The sequence below is a fragment of the Colossoma macropomum genome, unplaced genomic scaffold (assembly GCF_904425465.1).
Source record: "Colossoma macropomum unplaced genomic scaffold, Colossoma_macropomum, whole genome shotgun sequence".
Classification (NCBI taxonomy): domain Eukaryota; kingdom Metazoa; phylum Chordata; class Actinopteri; order Characiformes; family Serrasalmidae; genus Colossoma; species Colossoma macropomum.
In genome coordinates this window covers 2,725,090-2,742,422 of record NW_023494786.1, presented here as the reverse complement: position 1 = coordinate 2,742,422, position 17,333 = coordinate 2,725,090, and the positions used below count along the sequence as shown (strand labels likewise).

The window sequence follows — 17,333 nt, the reverse complement described above, 5'->3', positions numbered from 1 at the left end:
ACTGTGTACAGCATCATTCAGTATTTTTATTTTTATTTTTCTTATTCTTTTTTTAAAGGCCGCTCTCACAAATTCCATTTCATTTACTGGGTGATTTATAGAAATAAATTTCATTAACGACCATAATGTTTAGGATGTACTAACTTAATTCATTTATGACTCGCACTTACTCATGTAGAGTGAGTAGATGCTAAACATACACAAGGGGTTGACATTAGCACTCAAATGGTTTTTATGTGCCTAGTTGGAAGAGAGAAAACCGTGTGCACCCACACTAACAGGATCTGACGAATGCACGTTTGCAACCAGTGTGTGAAGTAATCTAACATAAAGTACTCATATGAGACATACTGTTTACTGATATGAAAAACGTTCACTCAAAGGGCCGATACTTCAGCTGGACTAAAGAAAGGTAAGAAAGACACCAGCGATGTTTAGAGTGTTCTTGTAGTAAAGTGCCCATGTGCCTTTAAGGGGCTGGAATCTGTGATGTATCCAGAAGCATGACAGGGTTGCGGTGAAGAGTAGTGTTTGTTAAAATAACGTGAACTTATTATTCAGATGGTAGAAGAACAGATTACACAAAATGTTTAGTATGATGCAATGTCTTGTAATAATTTCCTACAAGTCTCCAAATTCTGTGCATGTACATCTTTTTTTTTTAATCTGAAGTCTATTTTTATGTCTCAATTTAGGACCCAACTGATGTCAGTTGACCAATAATATTTGCTGATATTTGCAACCTGCAGTAATACCACAGATAATTGTTGCCTGCTTTTTGTTTGTGGCGCTGCTGGTGTTCAACATATATATGTGTGTGTGTGTGTGTGTGTGTGTGTGTATATGTGTGTGTGTGTGTGTGTGTGTATATGTGTGTGTGTGTGTGTGTGTGTATGTATATATATATATATATATATATATATAAACATTATGACCACCTCCTTGTTTCTATGCTCATTCTCCGTCAGCTCTGCTTACTATATAGGTGCACTTTGTAGTTCTACAATTACAGACTGTAGTCCATCTTTTTCTCTGCATACTTTGTTAGCCCCCTTTTTCTTCAGTGGTCAGGACCCCCATGGACCCTCACAGATGAGCAGCAGATGAGCTATCGTCTCTGACTTTACATCTACAAGGTGGACTGACAAGGTAGGATTGTCTAATAGAGTGGACAGTAAGTGGACATAGTGTTTAAAAACTCCAGCAGCACTGCTGTGTCTGATCCACTCAGACCAGCGCAACACACACTAACACACCACCACCACATCAGTGTTACTGCAGTGCTGAGAATGATCCACCACCCAAATAGTACCTGCTCTGTGAAGGTCCATGGGGGCCCTGACCACTTAAGAACAAGGTAAAAGGGGGCAAAAAAGTATGCAGAGAAACAGATGGACTACAGTCTGTAATTGTAGAACTACAAAGTGCACCTATATAGTAAGAGGAGCCGATAAAAAGGACAATGAGCGTAGAAACAAGGAGGTGGTCATAATGTTATGCCTGATTGGTGTGTGATATTATTGGTGTTATCAGAATTCTTCGCCTGCTGAAATTGGTATTATCAGCCACAGAAGTTTAATATCAATTGGTCTTTAATTGTTATATGGAATGAGAACTACATACAACATTCATTATTTATTTTTCATTTCTTTCATTATTTCCATAGAAATGTATAACTAATTCATTTCTGTATATTGAAATATTTAGTGTATTTTATTCAGTTTCATTGTTTATCTGTATCTCTTTCTTAAATATATTCAATTATTAAATTACTCAATGTTACATTTATTTATTTAGGATAGGTGTTTGTGACAGATTATTCTCTTTGGCTTTTGAAGTGCATTTAATTACATTTATTTGTTAATTTGTCTTTATTTCAGACGTATACTGCTTACATAATTCAATATTCAATTCAGGTTTTTAAAGCTTGGATCAACATATATATGCTGCATTAATTTTATCTGCTTTTAAGTGATGCGCCATCTACTGCACAAAACAGTTTTAAATCATGCTGTACTGCCTAATTTCTATTCCAACAGGGATGACAGGCAGTGCTAATATGACTATATGGTTGTTACCTTAAAACAAATACTAGCAAATATGCAGTGCAGAAATAAGACAACGTGGCTCCTTCAGTCTTGCTTGGTACTCCTTCACTGCATTTCATTTTCACTTCTTTTCAATTTCAATCTGTCATAAATGTTAAAATCGATTTGCCCATATCTAGACAGTCATAATTATAGCAACGGAGATATTGAGGTGGGGGAAAAAAGCCCGGTATTCAAACGAAGCCGGCAGCATAAAAGCCTGCATTGAAAAGGGCCGCATATATCTTTAAACAGTTTGTCTTATCACTTCAAAGAGAGTAGCCCGGAGGGACAGCTGCATGCACGGATCATGAATGGGAGGCTGTCAGTGCTTTTGCCTAGTGAGTAGGCCACAGCTTTGCCTTTGCAAGCCAAAACGTTCTTCAGAAAATTAGTCTGGCTTGTGAGTGACCCTTGCAAAGTTCACTGTCGATTAGAGCTGTTTACTGCATTTTATCTATTTATTTTCTTCTTGCATTGTAGGCCCATAATAATGCAGGAACTCTCAAGAATACACAGCATAAGTCATGTTAGAGTACCTAATGTGCTGAAGTTCTGCTCATCAGTGATGTTAATGAGAGCCAGAGAAACCAAAATGAGAGGAAAAAAAAAAACAGTAATGGGGAAATATGCCATCAGCTAGCCACGGTTTTCATTTGTCTCCATCAAATGATTCCTGCATTTACAACGTACATACTTGACGTATTTTTGGAAATACTAATATTTTATCAGAAAGTTTAACTGATTCTTGTACAAGTTCTTGTTCATGCTCACCCCTCACTGTATCTTGTGAAAAGAAGCAAAGAGTAGTTGACTTGTCATCACAGCATTGACCTTCGCAATACTGATATTGCAAAAATGTGAACTATACAAATGAGCTCATATCCAGTCACTGAATATCTTGACCAATCACCTTGAATCAAGGCATCTACCCCTAACCTATATATTACACTATTGCCTTAAAAAGTGCCCTTCTGTTTTTTTTATTGCTAGAGTGAAAGTGTACTCTATTTGCGAATTGTTTATCTGGGTAAGTTTTAATACATTTGAGTATCACAATACCGTAGAACATTGCCAAGTAACTTTTTCACCAACATAACCCTAATACCAACTATAGCTTAGCTTGGGCTTGTTTTAGAGCTGTAGTTTGAGATGATAATGTTGGTCTAAGTGAAACTTAGTACATCTTTTACTTTAATACATTCATATCCATTGAGGCAGCCATTGCAACTAATCCACTTGATGGGTATCAGCTTTATTCCGTCAAGTGAGCTCAGTCTTTCCATGCAAATATTAAAAAATTTATCCTAAATGAATGCTTCTATGATCTGAAATTTCTGAGCTCCCGCGTGTGATTTCACACTGACATTGTAAAACCAGTACCAGTGAGTACCAGTGATGTCACCAGTGATACACGTGCATTGAAACCCTGTCCCTCTGTGAACTGGGCTATATCAGTCTGACAGGGAGCCAACTTTTGTTTAGTCATTGTTTATTTTATTAAGTTTTTTAAATGCTAGTTAGTCACACGCTGAGTTTATCAAGAAAACGAATCTGCCTAAATGCTATGCCGAAGTAGTGTTTGTAGTTAGCCATGTCGCATGTGCATGAAGCCCACCAGACTCTCTGGCGATGGTCAGAGCTAGGGTTTTAGAGACACCATTACAAGTTATCTTTCAGAGCTCCAGTTTGAGGCAATAATGTCTTAAATGTCTGTACTAAAACCAGATACAGTCCATAGGCATTTCCTAGCTAGTTAGCGTCTTTAGTGTCTAGCACATGCAACAACACTATGGGAGTGCTAACAGTGCTCATTCTTTTCTGGGGAGCCTTTTCAATTTTGAGTTTATTGGATTTAGTGATTTGTGATGCATATTGTGTATCGTGAAAATATCTTGTAGTATTGTGATAAAATTTTTTTGCCATATTGCCCACCCCTACCACAACACTTGCAACTTTGGCAGCAGCTGATTATTACTTATTCATTTATATAATATTCTATATTTTTATTACTTATTCATTTATATAATATTCTATAAAATATTCAAAAGTTTAAATATTTGGTAGTTGTAGCCCTGCATATTAGTTTCACATTACTTAGCAAATAATTAATAGCACTGCATAGTAAGACTAGAGTTGAAGCAGTTAATAAGCTAGCATTGTTTCACCGCATTGTCTGTAAAGGTGCCGCTAAGACTCTGCTGCTAAGGTTTGTGAATTCTACGTGTACACCATACTGTAAGCTGTAGTGCTAGATAGCAGTGGGCCATATGGGCAAAAATGTACAACACAGTATACACTGTTAAAAATGAGAGGCCAGCTCAACTCAAAATGATATAGTAACTGATTACATGGCTTTTCTTGAATGGACTCAACTTGAAAACACAAGAATTCACACTCAAACTTCTTAGTTTAGTCAAAAGTTCTCTTATTTTTTTTTAGTTCTGTGTCTCAGTTAGGTAAATAAAATCAACTTTTTTTTTCAAGCTCAACTTCTCTACTAGCCAGGGCTCTTTCCGTCACACAATCCTGCTAGACATTGTTTCCTCTTGGGTACACACTTATGGATGGCTATGGCATTGCTGGGGCTCAAACTCACAACTTCCTGTTCAGGTGACAGCTTAGTCCACTGCACTACTCAGCAACACATGCAACAACTCACATTTTGTGTCTACAAATGTTTGATACACTGGAGAAAATATTTGTTGTTTTAACTTTAAAGCATGGTAAAGTCTCATGTGGTGGAACTGTCAAATAATCCATTCCAACATCAGGAGATTGTGAGTTTGAACCCCAGCAATACCATAGCTGTCTATATGCAGAAGCTCAAGAGGAAAACATGGCAGATGGAAATGTGTGATAGAAGGAGTGCCAGCTAGTGGGGAAACTGAGCAGAAAAACGCAAGCTCAGTTTTGTTTACCTAACTGAGATGCAGACCTAGAAACAGTAACTGGGACAGTTTTTGACTCAAGTAAGAAATTTGAGTTGGGTGAACTCTGGTGTCCTAAAATTGAGTCAACTCAAGAAAAGCCATGTAATCACTTACTATATAATTTTATGTTGAGCAGACTTCTCATTTTTTACAGTGTAATTAAGACTACTGATGGTTTCGGTATGTATCATGGTATAGTGTATTTATGTATTTTTAAATAAAACCATTTTGGATGCTTAGGTAAACCTTTTTTTTTCTAGATTAACAATGGTGTATTATTCTGGGTGTCCCTTCACTTTTAATAAGAACCATGTTTAACTGAAGTAAATCTAGAATATTTTTATTGGGTGAGAAATGAACAATATGTAGACATTTGTCAATATTGCTTTTTAACCCTAACGAGATAAAAGAGAATGTATGCAAAGCCCACACCGGCTTCTCTGAGCACAGCAAAAACGATTCTGAATGTTGCTTTACGTCCAAATACCATTTGTCTCATATGTGCATCTCTTACACTCAAGCTTTAATCTCTGAATGTCAGACCCTGCTGGAATTAGAGTAAATATTACAAGTCGTTCACACGATCAGTTTTAGCTGCAGAGCCTCTCGGCTTGTTGGCTGAGACAGCGGCATCGTCTGAAACATCTGGATGAGCAAGGAATGCCATAGGCGGTGCACACTTAAAGCTCATTGGTCTCCATGCTAGGCATGAGGCTAATAGCTTACCCAAAGAGACTGGCTTTTCCTTCTACTCTGTTTTCCCCCTCATTGACTCATTACAATCTGATTGGCAAAAATCTAGACTATCCTCAGGCTGCAACTCACAACATGAGAGGTGAGGGAATCAGCTTATTTTGCACTGTTTGTAAGTCACGTTATCTGCATTTATTTGCATACCGGCATAACAGTAATGACAACCTTACCTTAACTGGAATTTCAGTCGGTATACCAGATGAAACGATATATCACCCACGACTAGTGCTAAACATCAGCATGTTTACAAGAACAAATGATGCTGCTTCAAAGACAAAGACAACTCTTCTTGCATTCTAGGCTTTATTGTTTGCATAAACAGTGGTAATGTGTAATGTGTATTTCTATAGATTTGTGAACTGTGGAGTAATTTATGTAGCACTTCATTAAACTGTACACAAGTGCTAAGAAGTAGTCGATTAATATTTGTTTTGCAATTTTGAGCTGTATCGTCACCTGCTGAGTCAGGAGTGCTGCGCAAATGCTTAAGTAGAATGCTAGCCTTTGTATTTCATCATGGACAATTTACATGTTGCTTGTGACCATCTGGTTTTGTTGAACATAATGAAACAACCAGATTCACGCCAAGGTTTTTGAGGTCAGCAAAGCTTTTACACAACACAAGCGGTGATCACCTCAGAAGGACCTTCAGGCTTATGCTTTGGATTGTGTGTACCTCTTGCTTTTCACCCGCAGTTGCTATGCAGCGCCCTTCTTAAACACTTTTTGATAGCCAGTTTATCAAAGTAGTACACGCAAAATGCATCTTGATGAATGCTTTCATCTGCCTCTCTTGTGCGTACCTTCAATAAGTCACACATAATGGAATCGGTAGAAAACTGCGCAAATTGATTCTAATGTATACGTGTGCCCTTGTAAAAGACAGAGCCTGAAAGAGTGGAGGAATTCGGCATCTACAGCTTCAGTCTACGCTTTGTTTTAAGGTTTTCTTTGTGCCTGTAAAACAACATGAAGTATTGCTTTATTGTAGAAATTTCAGTATATGGACACCTGACCATCACAGCTAAATAAGTTTGGTAGACATGACATTCCTATACCATGGGCATTATAGAGTTTTAGATTATACATATTATATGTGCTTGAGTTTATACCCCTGGTAGCAATGGGTGTGGCTGAAACCTCTGAACTCTGTCCACATACTTTTGGCCATATAGTGTATGCCATCATCGAGTAGGTCATCAAAAAAAAAAAAGATATTTAGATGAATCTCCTGACTTTTGAGAGGCCTGCACACAGGCCCAGTGTTATGATAAAGCCCCACATAATACGGCATGATGAATCTAGTCCTAATTTTATATTGTCATAGCAACATGAGCTAATAGGAATAATTGTACCCAAGATGGATGACTAGAAGAGACCACAGATATTTGCTCTAATAAGCATGTGTCTCTATATCCGGCAGCTCTTTTCTCTAGTCATTTTGAGTCACACTGATTCAAAGAGCTCGGTAGCTTTAAATAGGTTCCACCGGGCCTCTTGTGGTTCAAATTAGTCTTTATGCAGAATTCCAGTTAAGGCATGGTGAAAACTTTGCTTTATTCCTAAATCCTTTAATGATTGACAGGCAAATGACATTAACTCTGCACTTCATGTCAAATGTCTCATGGCAGTGTGTCATTTTGGTGATTGGCTGATTAAAAGGCCATGCTCTGTATGACACTGATTGACATACAGAAGAGTTAAATGTATTTTGAAAATCGCTCACAAAATCTGATAAAATCTGTTTACGCCTTAGGAGTTGAGATTTATTTATTTATTTATTTATTTATTTATTTATTTATTTTTGCTTTGTTATTCAAATGGAATTACATAATTACATATTTAATTACATAATGAGTTATGCAATGGATTACACATTCAGTTTACATTCTGCATCGAAAGCTGCAAGTCTGCATTTCTGACTTCACCTGACATTGTTTGTTTCAGTGTTAAACACCAAAAACATCAAAAAAACATCATACAACATATTTTTTTCACTTTGAGTGATTTTAGTTTTAGGGCAAAATCTTCTCAAAACTGTTGTAAAACAATACGAGTCACAGGCATCAGACAGCACGTTCATAACCATTAGATTCAATAACTCTGAGCGAGCTTTTAGAGGCATTAAACTTTTCAGATGTCTAGTTCCTATCACAACTATTGTCGACAGTTCTCTAAGTTTAGAGTGGTCACTTCACATCAGACCACTGTGAATGACTTTAACGGTTTAATTGTGCAGAAATTTTGAGAACTGTTGGAATTCTTTTTAAGCAGAAAAATGTAGTGAAATAAGTCAAAATTGAATAATTGTTTGGAGTAACAAGGTGGTAAAGATAAACTTGTACTGATGTGCACTAAACTGTCACATGTTTTAAGTAGAAAATAAGTCAGGAAAAACTCACCACACCAGATAGTTGAAAGGGGTAAAAAGGAAAGATATTAATTCTTGCTCTTTTTTTTAATTAGTTGAAACTCTGGACTCCTAAATGGTGCAACCATCTAAATAATACATTGGCAATGTATAAAAAAGAAATAATCCTAAATCTAGTTGATGTATCTAGATTGTTGGTAGAATATTATAAGATTATTTAACTTATTTGATTTTCTTTGGTTTATTACTAGACATTTTACTTGAGTAATGTTATGAAGTGAAATTAGCTCACAATATTGGCAGATAATTTCACTTGTTTTAAGAACACACAACATTATCTGCTAATATAGTTAAATTAGTTGGTACCGAGTAATGTAGAAGTAATGAATAGAGAGAGTACTTTTTCCAGGAAGTAATAAGTAAGGTAATCCCAATACATTCTTGAGAGAAATATTGTATGTAATTAAATACTTTTTTCTCAGTAATTACTACAACACTGGAGCTGTCTATACTAACAATAACACTAGCATTACTTGTGGTCTTTAGTTAGCTTTGGCAGTGTATTCTTACGCAGTTGTCACCATGTAATTATATGGAATAGTCCATTATATATATGATTGGAGAGAGAGGTATTGAAATGACTCAAAATAATCACTGCAATTGGAATAGGTTATAGTCATTAGGTTATTCTAATATATATTAGAATAGGTTATTTAACATCAACATGTGCGGTATATCTAACTTTTTAGATCTTTTTTAGGTATTTTCATGGGGCCACTGGCTCATACCCTAGTCGCTGTCTAGTGCAAGACCGCCCCTGTCCTCTGTTATAATGTCTCTGGGTAAATTACAGCGTGCTTTTGTTATCGCTAGCAAATTCTAGGGGTTTAACAAATCCGCTGCAAATGCAGCTCTTAAAAAAGTAAAGTGGGCATTATGCAGTACAGTCTGCAAAATAGTGCTGCCAAGGAAGATGGAAAATTTATAATCATTGTTGACAGGCTTTGATTGTTATAAAGAGAGCAAGGTCACCATTTTATTTTATTACTCCCTTTCCTGGCATGAGAAGGAGTTCAGATGGATTTGGTTGCTTTCCCCTCCTGGGGCCTGAGCTGCTGTGAAGGAAAGCATATACACTAATCTGTCTCCATTGTGACTGCCCAGAGCCCCAGGGCCAGGGAATTTTCTTCAAGCATGGGCAGGTCAACAGACTCTTTTTGGTAAATAAGCTCTGGGAATCGCTGACTCCCTTTCAGTATTTAGAGTACAAGCAGGAAAAGTGGTGGTCAGTTCAGGCCATTCAGTCTCTCTGCCCCTAGCAATTTGCTCCACCTACCATTCCTAAAACAAATGCACTCTTTTTTGACAGAAGAAAGTGGGGTTGCCTCTATTATAGTGTCTGAGTGAACTCCGAATGACGAGTCTTTGGTGGTCAGTTGAAAGAAAATCATTCCCATTATCTCTGATATCTTTGCAACTCTGATATGCTTGACTAAGGCCCTTAATCCGAGTGGATGTTTGATTTTTCAGATCATAGTGAGGCATAATCGGGCGAGAACATGTTAGAGGGCCATCTGCAACACAACATAAAATGGGCAGTCTTCGTTTTGCTCTGCTCACGCCACTTAAGATGACACTGCGCTGCACACTTGGGTATATTGCTATGCTCTGCTTATTGCATCATGGATTGCACATGGACTAAAGTGGCTTGAAAGATGACCTTGTGCATTTGTTCTCTGGACTGTGAATATAGTGTGTGTTTCTCTTCACGTGCATCTACATGCAGAAAAGACCGAAAAAGATAGAATACCCAATATGTAGCTTGTCAGAGTCTCCAGGGAACACTTTAAAGTGTTTTGATTTTAAGGGCTTAAATCAGTGATGTAAATGCATATGGACATTTTACAAGGGATTCATTTATTAACTGTATCTCTCAATGTATATATCTTCAATGATCAGGACCACCACAGAGCAAGTATTATTTGGGTGGTGGGTCATTCTCAGCACTGCAGTGAACTGACGTGGTGGTGGTGTGTTAGTGTGTGTTGCGCTGGTGTGGTGCGTTTTATATATATATATATATATATATATATATATATATATATATATATATATATATATGTATGTATATATATATATATATTTTACTAGTCATCACCATTCTTTGTTTTAGATTTTATAGCCCAGTATTCTTTATAGTCATGTATGTATAGTGTAGGTATATATCTTAGCTGTCAAAACCAAACCATACATCTCCAAAATGGTAACTTTCTACAGGAAAGAAAGAAAAACGAAAATTAATGAAAGTTAATGCAAAGAGATTTTATTCCAAGCAAATAGATTTGTTTCTGCTTGGCACAGTATTCTTTTAAGCACCGCAGACTGTACATGTGAATTGTGTTGGATAAGGATATAACACATTTCATGGAATTTTATGAGGAAAGACATCATTATAAATCCTTATTCTCCTCCTTTATTAAATTCACACTGAGCAAACAAAAGATTTATTTAATGGTCTGTGACAAATCCCATGTGGAATATCTTGCTTTAAGTTGTAAATCCAATCACTAGAGCCACAGAAAGGGTGTCATAGATTCTTTTGACGAGCAGGAGTGTTTCAGATACAGTGGCATGACCACAGAATTACAGCTTTAAATACATTAAAGTGTGGGGAAATTTCACCTCACCGAAATTCAGACTGTGCTTGACAACCCTTTTCTGTGGGTGGTAGTTTCTGTGCTGTGGCATGACAGCTTAATGCTTGTGAATGTGTTGGTCTTTTAAGTCTAATTCACGGCCTGCTGAGGCATTCTTGCGTTCTATGATTGCTCAGGATGTGTTTGCTTTGCTATTATGTATGACAGGAGAGTGGGTTAGGGTTATGGTGTGTATGAGAAGACCTGCTAGAACTGTCATCCAGAATTTTATTCAGATCTCATTTTCTCTCTGATATGGTCACGATTTTTGTGCTTGTTAAAGTTCTGTCACGCGTTTCAGTTTGTTGATGTTAATCTGAAAGTTGTTTTTGGGATGGTGGACACGTTTTTTAACTGGTTTTGTAAAACACAATTATTACTCTGATTGAAGTATTGAAGTAAGAAAAATAGCCGGAAAGCTGGAGGGTGATGCTATGAAGTAACCACTCAACCAAAAGGCATGATTTTCGATTAAACCCAACAAAAGCGGTTAATTTAGAACACAGCATAGATGCAATGAAAAACTAGACTGTAGACTAACCGGTGTCTTGCACGTTATATGGAACATTTCAGTTCACTTTAATATATGTTTTTGCTTTTATTGATTTTTCAGGTATGATTTGAAAAAAAGTAATTGTCACTTTTACCAGTTCAACTCACCTCACACGCGTTTAAATTTGTGTTTCATCCTGTTCAAAGTTGTTCTGTAAGAAAAATGGTATTTGTAGAGTTTATAAACCACCTTTTTGGATCATCTTTACAAATGTAAATGGATAATTTTTGGTAATACTTTACATTTAGGTTTGCAAATGAATTGATAATTATATGCTAAGTAATTACATACTCATCAACTCATTGATTAGTAACTGATATCCTAATTTCTCTCTACTTGGCTTTGTGTCCCTTCAGGTAAAGTGGATACATACACTATCAGTTAACATTTTATAAATGATTCACCACTGTATACCAAACAATTCAGTTTTAATTAACCTAAAACAAGTCCTTCAAACTTGCACATCTCATCTAATTACAGGTTCTTTAGGGATCCAAGATTGAGTTTCCATGGTATTGCTCCAAAAAGAACTCTTTTGGCACTTTATATATTAAGATAAATGTATGACATATACTGTCAATGTGTGCATATTTCATTCTGCTCTTTATAAGGACAGCTGTTTACATATATCTTTAAATAAGAAGCCTGTGTTTTAGGCCTAACCAATATGTCCACTTAATTTTCTACTCTGATTCACAGTGAAGTGTCTGTATAGACTGCTCTTAATCTGGAATTCATAGTATAATAAGAATATTAGTGGTGAACACATCACTTTACTTGGAGGGGCACATACAGAAGTAATTAATGGATAATAATATAAAGTAAGAAGTAATAAATGTTGAAAATGTAAAGACAGCTCTGAGTATGTTGAGGTGAAGGAAAGTGTTGAGTAAAGCCCAAGGAGAGTGGAGGAAAAATGTAACAATACATCAGTAGATTGATTTAAAAGCTAATTAACATGACTAAGGCATAAGTACTAGTTAGTTCTCATTTTACCTATTTTTATGAGAAAACACATTTATCAGTTCACTAGCAGTGTAATTAGTTGCAGTTAGTACACAGTTAATTAGCAATTAAGCTTTGAACTAATTAATGATGTCTTCAGAAACTAAATTGTCAATAAACAGTGTAATCAATTACTAATTAATGAGTAACTAATGCTTAAAGAACAGTTAATACATGAATAAGGAGTATGTTAAATAATTACTTATTAGCACATAATTCCCATTTAATTCATTTAATATGTGACCCTTAACGTAAAACAATGTTGTAACCATCTTGTTCTTCAGGACTTCAGATGCACATGACTTACTAGCTACATGGTTCAGACATATGTTTGCATATTTTCTGATCTACAGTTTTAAATATAAATCCTTTGTAAAAATAAAAAGTACATGCATAAATAAATCCAATGAGATGGCACAAACTAAATTGGCAAAGAACACTGCAACTAATCTCTAAACCCATGGTATCTGATCTCATTTAGCAACATTTAACCAAAAGCTGTTGACAGTAGATTTGTACCAACAGCTCCAGCAAAAAGCAAAATGAAGAAAGATCTTTTTCTTTTAGCCATATCTTTCACATGCTATAGTTCAAGGACCATGGTTAGTCCAGATTGGTCTTGTATTTTTAATGATAACAGTTATCATTCTTAACATCCTAAGGCCTTGTCACATATCTGAATATGATGCCAAATATAGAATAAAAAGTTGTAGAGATGATGTATATATGTATATGAATAGCTTAATGATTAAAGGCAATGAATAAAGAATGATAAAAACAAGGGAGATTCATATTCATAAGATGGGCTAAATAAAGCAAACGTGTGATCAAACCTCATATTATAGACCCATCTGGTTGTTAGTTATGCAACACATGTAAAAACAGCACTGAGCATGCATAAGCTGTGATGTCAGAAATATATATATATTTCTAGTGGTGGACAATATGAAAAAGTATAACAATACTTGTGCATGCATGTGTGAGGTTTGATAAGTTGAAACAGCCAAATGCAGCAGTAGTGCTTCATGTAAATAATACTATTACAAATTGAGTAAAATGAAATTGTTTAACATTTCACATACTAATGAAATGGGACTAATGGGACTAGGCTTCCTTTATAATAAAACAGATGCTCAGTTTTCTGTATGTACTGACGATATCCATGATGTCTTCAGAAAAGCATGTTAAGACAGTTTACCACGATAGTGATACAGTATCGTAATATTGCTCTCCTCTTTGTTTTACCCTTTCACACGGAAACTGAGTTTTCATACACACATCTGGCATTAACAATCTGCTGATAGCAATTGTGCGTCCCTAAACGCATACAAACAGGGTCTAAACCGTCCTTGCACTTGCAGACATCAGTGTTGTGTTAAGCAAATGCTGCTTTCCATGTTTGGCAGGTAGCTGCTGAGTCTTGCCAAGGCCTTATACCTGCATAAGCCTGTGTCATGTACAGGCTTATGCTGAGTTGATTAAGCTCTTTGTCACAAATTTGTGTGAAGATCTGTAATTCTACGCCATAAGGTAGTGGAGGGAGCTGCTAATCTTTAAAAAAGACTCAAGAGTTTATAGTTTTTGTGCTCAATCTGCTGTGCTAAATAATGTATAGGCTTATTTTAGCAGTAGTGAAGCGGTTATCTGGGAGAATTCATCATTCCCTTTTAACACAGATGGTCAGTAGGAGAAAAGGTGGAGCAGAGATTTGGAGCATCTCTGGGGCCCAAGCTGCACTGCCTGAAGTCTACTGCTCCACACACTGAAGTCCTGTTGGGTTTGCAGTTTGCAAAAGATCTGACGTTAGCAGAATGATCGTTCTCTCTGCCAGCTGGGAGAAAGTGCTAACTGCTCTGGGTCTCTATGTGAACTCACAGAGGAGTCCTATTCTGGATTATTAAGACTAGATAGGATAAGGAGTCTTCTTGAATATTTAACAGGCATTCAAGTAACTACCTAAAGAATCAGACTGATTCATGTCTATATTTTAGAGCATTGGTGGAGAAGGGGTTCGCCCGTGTGAACCACGAGTGCTGGAATGTAAAAAAAAAATCCCTTGGGTTTCTGTGTTCGCTACAAAGGATTTGCAAGCAGTTTCATTTGAAACTGGTACAGCAAAGCGCTATAGGCACTACATGTTTGAAGTGGATAAGTTGGTGTCTTCTCTGTTTCAAGAAGAACTGCACTGAGAATAGGCAGACATGGACGCGGGAAGTGAGGGTGCCGAGGGGGCTGCAGCACCCTCAGATTTTAGGATTATTTAACTGCAGCAAAAAAAAAAAAAAATGAAATAAAACAACAGAACTTTAAAATGTTAAAATGCCACTGTTGCAGCGTGATGATGCCATATGGTTATACTAGACTCAGTCCTATGGAAAAGTGTCATGCTCTAGCAAAAGTTAGAAAGGCCGAATGGTTTATTCGAGTTAAACTAGACATTTGGCTCAATGTTCCTTGCTCAGACGATGAGAGACAATGGCAACCTGCTAATTGGCATGCTAATTGTGTCTATTTTCAATAATAAGTAAAATATTTTGTAGGACTGGACCCGAATATTTAACTATTCAGGTGTTGATTCGTTGGGTAGGTATTCAGCTTTTAATTTTGGAATTCAGATATTCGATTGTAATAAATTGTAGGCTATCAATAAAGGTTACCTGCAATATACTGTACATTTCTGGCTTATCAGGAGAAACTTGGACTCGAGGTTATGGTCCGTAAGGCAACTTTTTTTTGTCTTGCTGAAAACAAAAGCAAAAATAAACACAGCCTCTTCGGCGCTAACAGCTAAAACACAGACCTCTGCTCTTCTTCAGAAAACCCACCACTCAACCCATATTCACGAGCCCAAAAAATGGTATACGGGACAGCCCTAATATTTTACTGCATTTACACTGCATTGTTGCCCTAGCTAACTAATCTGGGATCGTGTCCAGACGTCCCCATTTTCTAGGGACAGCTCCAGCTGGGGATGGGTCCAAAAGTGGGGACTGTCCCAGGAGAATGTAGGCTACCATGCGATCTACAAATAGTGCATAATAATGCATAAAATGTGTCACTTTTTCAGCCATCCATATATGACATATGCATATGTTCACAGCAGCCATCTCTGTCTCTCCAGAACTGTAGTTAGCCCAGGGGTGTGTTTAGGGTCTGGCTATTGGGCTATAGGCACAGTTTTTCTTTTAAGTTGCGGGTGTCTTTTTACTGCCAAAATATCTAATATGAATATGAATTATAGGCTCATACAACCTCTGAATCTTTAGTGGCAAACATATTCCTGCATTATTTCTTTTTTTACCATAGTTTATTACAGTACAACAATTACTGATGATATGTTGACCACCAAAGTGAAAATGTTGACAGAAATCTGGTCACCTTAATGTTAGCAGCTTAATACTTTCTTTAAACTTAAACTAAGTTTGTTTTTTTGTTTTTTTTGAAAGCTGCACTATTAAAGTGTTTGGTTAAACTGGAAAGAAGTAGCATTACTAATTTAGGAGAAGAATACTGTGCTGAAATATGGTGTTCATGTGCTGCTGCAATCACCCTGTAAAGCCTGGAATTTTGATGGAAGATTATGAAAAAAAGTCAGAATTTTGTCCTTTAAATAATATGATAAATCATCCTTAACTTGTGAAGCTTGTAACAGACATTCAAGTAATGTATCCATCATTTTGTTTGCAATTTAAATCTCAGTTGCAGTATTACTAATATTATTAAAGTAACTGTAAGTAGATATTTTCTGTAAGTCATTCAGTCCTAAATAAAGTTTAGCTAGACACATATCTGCAAGTTAGATAGTCAGGCCTTAGACAGATAAATCCAAAGAGAGCACAGGACATTAAAGCATTAAATCACTCTGCAGTTTTGTTCACTCATCCGGAAATTCATAGTCTCCCCATTTATTTACTTCTTCATATGATAGAAAAATCTGTATGTAAAGAAAATTAACCGTCTGTATTCATATAAAGGTTTGAGTAATCCATCATGTGGATTGGTATGGTATGAAGAAGATTAAATTTTCCTCTGAAGTCACAGATATTCTAAAGTAAAGTCCTGAATCTCTGTCAAAAGTTCTGTCTTTTGCCTGGGAAGGAAAGTGAAGAGCCTATTACAGAAGGAGGGCACAAGTGGTTATTACAAATTTGACCATTCATAGATACACTATTTAAAATGTAGGTGAAATGAAGAGCAGATTTTTAGAGTAGATATGATGATAGGGTTTGAGGAACATAGTGAAGTGTTATAAAGAGGGATGAGTTAGGGCTGGGTAATAAGTTTTTAATTCACAGCCTACATACTTACTGGAACATATGTGTCTGCTTGGCATGGTTTTCATAAAAGCACTGCATTTTACACATATTCTTATAGGTAGCTGTGCAACGGAAAGTATAAATTACTGTAGTAATTTAGCTAAGGGTGCTGAACTCCTCCAAAATCTCAACTGTTTTTGACATAATAGGTACTAGATATTAGGTATTAATGAATGTGTTGTGAGTAAGCACACTTATACCAAAGTGGCTTTTCGTTTTCCTTCAAAGAAGAGTTGAACAGAGGCTGAAGTCACTGCTAACTGCTAGTTTCTATGACATGTTGCTAAGCAACCATTTTTTTGATGAGGGATGTCGAAAGAGGGCACTTAGAAATTAAACAATGCTAAATAAAATAATAACTAAAAATCAGTTTCAATTGTATACATTTTAAAACTTAGCCTTTTTTTCTTCATACACATTCATCCAGAGTAATATATATATATATATATATATATATATATATATATATATATATATATATTACTCTGGATGAACGTATATTCGTAATATACATATACATCACGAAGGTCATCATCTGGATTCATGGAAGATGTTCAGCAAATGTTGAAAATAAGTCTTTCAAGGACAGTGCTAGGAAGGACATATTAAATGACAAACA

The 17,333-nt window shown here is 36.2% G+C and overlaps 1 protein-coding gene across 1 annotated transcript in view; it reads left to right on the top strand.

The window, feature by feature from the left end:
• Window positions 1–17,333, top strand: part of zgc:172282 (leucine-rich repeat and fibronectin type III domain-containing protein 1-like protein) — a 105,701-nt gene that overhangs the window by 11,033 nt on the left and 77,335 nt on the right. The gene's annotated exons all lie outside the window — the stretch shown is intronic.